At 43.1% G+C, this 6156-nt stretch overlaps 1 long non-coding RNA gene across 1 annotated transcript; it reads left to right on the forward strand.

The window, feature by feature from the left end:
• The first annotated feature begins 717 nt into the window (after positions 1 to 717).
• On the forward strand, positions 718 to 4131 carry LOC118788688. Its single transcript, XR_005005425.1, has 3 exons — positions 718 to 907; positions 1677 to 1764; positions 4081 to 4131. It is a non-coding gene; the product is annotated as an uncharacterized LOC118788688 (long non-coding RNA).
• The last annotated feature ends 2025 nt before the right edge of the window (positions 4132 to 6156 follow it).

Below are 6156 nucleotides of genomic sequence, written 5' to 3' on the forward strand. Positions count from 1 at the left end.
TGGCTGACAGAGCCCTGAGAATGACCACAGCTTTTTAGTGACGCTTGTTTTTTTTTCCTTCTCTCTGTTTGGAATATGAAGCAATGAACTTGATCCAGGTCCTTCGCTCATGAACTTCCCCTCCACCGGAGCTGCCTGACCCCCACGGAGCTGGGCGGCCGGCCCTCGAAGCTCACCCTGCAGGAATGCCACGACTCTGACCCTGGAATTCCCCACCTGACTGCACACGCTCATCCCGGGATGGCGGGGTTGCGCAACCCGAGCTCAGCGGAGCAGAGCTGTGTGTTTTCCCGTCTTCCATCTATGTCAACAGAAGGGCCCTTTCCTTCCCGGCCCCTGGACCTTTTGATGTCCGGGCAGATGACCGCCTCTCTCCCTCTCTGTCTCTCTCAAAACTGTGAGGAATCCAGGCTCTGGTTTCAGCCAAGTTTGTTTGGGGGGGCGTAGGGAGGGGTAAAGAGATGCAGTATTGGGTATGTTATTTCTAGACCTGCTCTTGCGATGGAAATAAAAAACAGTGTGGTTTACCAGCAGGTGGCAGGAACACTGGGGGTGACAATGTTATCTGCATCACATGTTGCTGTCTATGTTGTCCGAGGGTGGATTTTGAGTACTTTAAGAACAGTCTCTATCTATGAGACATTGTTCTCCAGCCTTTGCGCAACCCTGCTGAGGTGAAAACAATTGTATGTGTCACAACAGTAATATCTATAATATAAGCAGGTGTTCATCAGACTACGGTTGTGCTTGTCATTCACATGGAAGCTCCATTTCATTTCTGATGTAGCCAGTACTGCTCCCCAAAACAGCCTCCCAAAAATGATTACTTTCTCCACCTTTTTCTTTATGTGACCTGATGAAACCTGGACTGGCTATTACAGTTGGAGGGAATGGCTTCCAAGGAGCAGTAAGTAATAGTGGCACTTTGGTTGCATCTGTTACAAAATACTTGTTTTAGCCTACCGGTCTTTAGGGTATGGAATAGTTGCATTCAGTTTTAGGGTATGTTGTATTGTGCAGACATAACAAGGCATGTTCATACTAGTTATCAGAGTACCGTTTCAGGTACTGATGCATTAGAATGTGATCAGCTGGACACTGTATGTACCATCTTTCATACCACTTTTTTTTAGATAAACATCCTGCTTCTGCTACATGACAAAATGTAAATGCAATAGAGTGGGAAAAATAGGGCTCTTTAAAAGAAAATATGATTCCAAAATCTAGTACCTTTTCTTCTTAACAGAATGGCAAAGATATCTGATTTTTCAGTTTTATCTTAGATTTATTTTTCAAAATTTTACCTCCAACAAGCAGGAATTCTCTATTTTTATTGTTGTGATTTTGTTAATAATCTCTTCCGTGAGACTACTTAGTATGATGGATATGTTAACATCTCAGGATAGATAGCTTTGTATTTCAAATACATTTTACAGTATTTTTCCTTGTGGTTCACTTTTTTCCCTGAGCCTCAAAAAATCTGGACGGTCAAGCAGCACAAAATGTCTTCCTAATGTCGAGCCAAGGAAGGTCTATTCCATTACAACCACGTTTTTGATCACTGTGATTATGATTACATGGTGTGCCTGTTACTGTGCCCTCCGCAGCCCTCTCTGAAGCCAAAAGCAGGGCCCTGTATACCCTTTACTTATGCATCCTTTCATCTTTTCTCTCAGAGTCATCATCACTTTGAAACGCGCACCAGAGGTTCACAAACCGAGGACATTCGAAGACATTACGAGTTTCATGACTGGAAAAGATGAGGTCTGAATCATTCCCCCTGCCAAGAAGCGCCACATGAGTGCAGTAGACAAAACAGCTGCTCTAGCCCTCGTCTGAACATTTACAGTAGGCTGACCATGGTCCAGGGCCTGTCTTTGTTGCTCATAACAAATATGACCTAGTTTGTAGCCAGAGATGGCTCACAAACATGTTTATTTTCTCAGATGAAATTTTCAGAGGCTGATACTGGCTTGTTTAATAAGGAATGCCCTTTAGCATCACAAGTATGTCTGAGAAAAGTATTTGAAGAAAAAGATCTAATTAGCTTTGCATCTCACTCTGTCTTTGCTGTGTAGTGAATGGGTGACTCAAAGAGTGACTTTAGATACATACTCTTGATTGTGATTATCTTTCCCCCTCCAGTCAGTGATGAGAATGCATGGGTGGGTATGTCTAGACGTGGCTTTGTTTCTGCTGAGAATTAGGGCTGGTTGTCCATCTCTCAATTCACTTACTCGGGTGGAATCTAAAACTCCTTTTGCCACTGTATCCATAGGGAGAAAGTTCTAAGTGCATAGAGAGCCGATGAGGAAAGCTGGCCATAATGACAGAGCACAGCTCCAGTTGCCATGTGGTGGGCTTAATTGTGATTTATTAGGACCCCTCTTCAGGGGTTCACCCTCTAAAGACCGTATAACAGGCTACTGTGAGCATTCAATGGTGAACGAATGTATTTACCAGATTGTACCTCCTCCTTTATTTAGATGTTGCTATTTTCAAAAGTTGTAGGTTCACAGCAAGCATTTATCACATTAACGCAGGACCATGGGGAAATCTAGTGGATACAAACACAGATTGAACCCACATGCAGGGTTGAAAATCATAGATTATAGCTGATAGGTTTATTGATCATTAAAGAGAATTGTTCCACACCATGCATGGCAAGACCTCTACACAGCTGTATCTGTTTATCACACAATTACAGGGTTGTCTGTGGTCCATGTGCCAGATGAACCCGAAAAGTACTACAGTACTAATGTTCTGCGTTTTTTTGTTTCGATCCATCTGCTCAAAGGTGATTTCATAACTAATATGGCACTGAGGGTAGTAGGCAAGACTGAACTGGGCTAATCATGTGATCATAGCTGAGGTGATAATGATGCATTCGGTTGCCTAGCTTTATGTATAAAGGAAAGCTCTATACAACAGACTAGATCAGACAGCGCAGTGGTCCTAGAAGGGTTGACCCTGACAATGGGTCATTAACACATTGGCATGGAGGCCCATCCTCAAGCACTGTGAAATTATTTGCCTTTGGCTGGAAAGTTTATTCCACAGTAAATTGCTGGTTATGTTGCGTAGGGTAGATTGATATGGAAATCTCTGCATGTGTGTGATTGCAGCTGTGTTTATGGTAGCAGCAGAGGGTCCCAGGGAAATATGCATGTGGTGGCCCTACTCATGATCCAGTTACCACATAGTGAGGTGCTTACTTTCATGAACCTTCATATCTTTGCGGTGACTTGTGACATGTCCATCACTCTAGTTTAAGACCCACGCTGGCAAAACGTGAGTGATTTAAGCCTCACTTTAGACTGAGATTCTGCTCTATCACATCTTCAGTGGATCCACTGTGCAAGGAAGTTACACAGCTGAAGTTTTAACAGGAGAATATCGATTAAGTTTTAAGGTAATGAGAAGGATTTAGAGAAAAAGTGAGCTGTTTAAGTTGCGCTTGTTTATTTCAGAGTACTGTTACTATTTTTACTAATTTTCTATGTATTCCAGTGTGATAAGAGTGTGGCAATGTCAGGAAACAATTTGTAATTTGTAGAGGTGATGTTTCATTTCAAACAAAATAGTTTTGCAGTATGTAATTTATAATTATCGACTTTCTTGCTGTTGTTTGTACTGACACCCTTACGTTACGTGAGATGCATGTAGTTATCCCAAGTTTCCTAGCTGTTCCACCCACCATCTGTGAGGTCATCAGAGCATGCCGGTAAAGGTATAAGGCACCTGGCGGAATGCATCTGTAGTGAGATCTTTACTGTGAGATTGTAAGGACAGCAGGATCAGGCATATGAAAGCAACTGAATCCTAGGACACACAGGGTTCTATTTGTCTTAATGACCCTCTCCCCGATTTCATCATAATGTGGAATCAGCAACTGCATGTTGGTCTTATAGCACCATGACATCTCCAGAACTCACACAGGAGTCCTGAACATAATGAATGCAATCTTTGATATGTTCACACACATTTTTCACATTACAAGGCACCCAACATAGTAAAGTGAATAAAGCTCCAATTGTTGGATAGCGGCTGCTTTTCCGACATCAACTGTGTAACCTGCAGGTGCCTGACAAGCTCCAGGGTACCCAAGAGCAGTGAGACGAGGATACCCCCTGTGAAAACTAGTTCATTTGGCCACTGTGGGCTCCTGGTCACAGTTGGCTGGTGAGACAGCAGGGATTGAGCCGGGGCCATAGGACTCAGATTTCATTCAAGACAAATGCTTTATCCACTGAGCCACTTGCGAACTTGCGCTGTCAAGACTTATGGTGATTAATTTGTCATTGACCAGGTTTACAAGACACTTCCATAACACTGCGTAGTACAGAAAAAGGAAGGAAATACAAGTATAAATGGAATCATGCTTTTTGTGGAAATAGGTCCAAAAGAATGGTAGCAATGTTATCTTTTCTCTAGTATTTTCCATGTTTATTATTCACGACTTGAAATATTTACAATTAGAAGGATACACCCTTCAGTTTTATCACAGTACGTAGGAATAAACAATAATATATGAGTGCAGTAAAATGGGTATTCAGGTATGGAATTGTATTTTAACATATACACAGAACCCTTTGCAACAATTACATTTCATTTGCACTATTACTGTGTTGTTGAAATCTTTCACACCCTGACACGTAGTGTGAAGTGATGCTGAAATTGTTCTAAAATGTAACAACAGGCTTTACAGAGGGGCTACACTTGAGACTAGGCAGACCTCTAAGCAGAGGGTGATAGGTGATTCCAACTCTGGCATGTGGAGTTGTTTGGGGTGATTAACGGGGTCAGGCCCGGGGGCTTCCCCTTTGACTTCGCAAAGTGTTTTTCAGTCACATAATCCAGAGAAATGAGAGCGGCTCAGGCCTTCAGGGGAGGCGCCTCTGTTGTGAGAACCGCCTTTCACTTCTTTCGGCTCCTCTGCAGTTGCATTGCTTGTCAGGTTATTCATCATCCTCTCGTTTAATTATGACCATTCCCTCATTTACATATGCATTACATTTCCATCATTTACATTTGCAGGCCCCTTCAGTCACATTTTCGTTGATTGATATTTGTTTACTATTCTACAGGGTACAATGTCCACAATATCAGGGCATTAGATTATACTATTCTTTGTATTACATAAATAATATAAGAAATATGAGAACACACCTTAGAAAATCACTGTATCTCATATAATGCGTCCATTACATAACAACATAATGATGTAACTGAGATGACCGACAGACAACAGGAAGTGATCAGGGAGTAATGGAAAGCTGTGGCTATCACCAACAAGCTTGGAGAATGATTCATTTTGACTGTCCTTTCCTCCCTCCCGTCGCCTGCCCCCTCCTCCCCACACCCCCATGCCCAGCTGGCTGGCCCGGCCTCGCTCCCCTGGCTCTCTCGGCCTTGAGAGCCTGCCTCAGAACACAGCTGCATGCCGGCCTTTCACTAAGCCATTCCGCCGGCTAATGGAAACACATTTTCACACCGCATTCCTAAAATGCGATAACGCCGCGTCCCCGTCAGGCGGGTCGTCCCCACATCTGCTCCCAGCCTCTCGCCCAAACACTGTTTCTCGTGACACAGTCGGAAAGAGCGTCCTTCCTTTCGCCTCCTTACTTTCCCTCTTCCAGTCTGCCGGGAAAAGCCACTCCAACTTTCAGTTTGAGAGTTCAAAGGTGCCAGATTTGAATGCAACAGCAGTCACCAGCGGGTCATATAATTCTTGCATCCATCTCTCTCCTCTTGTTTCTTATCCTCACCCTGATCCCATCCATTAGAACTGTCTTCACGTAACTGAGTATTGAGCTTTGGGCCTGCAGGCATGATTGAAAAGCCTTAGATACGCATTTAGCCCCTGACAGCTGCGGCAGAGATACCAGGCCGTTTACTGAATGTCAGATAATGGACACATTTTCATCTCTTTAGCAACAGCAGACACAATTGGCTTTCTTTCACTTCTCAGTACACAAGTACTGGGTGGCTGAAAGCTCACACTGCAGTGTGACTTAAATGCTTGGACACAGAAGCATGCTGGATACTAGTGGACTCGTTTTTTGGTTGAGTTCATTTCATATCTATATTTTGATAGGAATTTTGCATCAATCTGACTAAAGGTATCAAAAATAATTGGAATAAATATAACATTTT

The sequence above is a fragment of the Megalops cyprinoides genome, chromosome 14 (genome assembly GCF_013368585.1).
Source record: "Megalops cyprinoides isolate fMegCyp1 chromosome 14, fMegCyp1.pri, whole genome shotgun sequence".
In the NCBI taxonomy this organism is placed as follows: domain Eukaryota; kingdom Metazoa; phylum Chordata; class Actinopteri; order Elopiformes; family Megalopidae; genus Megalops; species Megalops cyprinoides.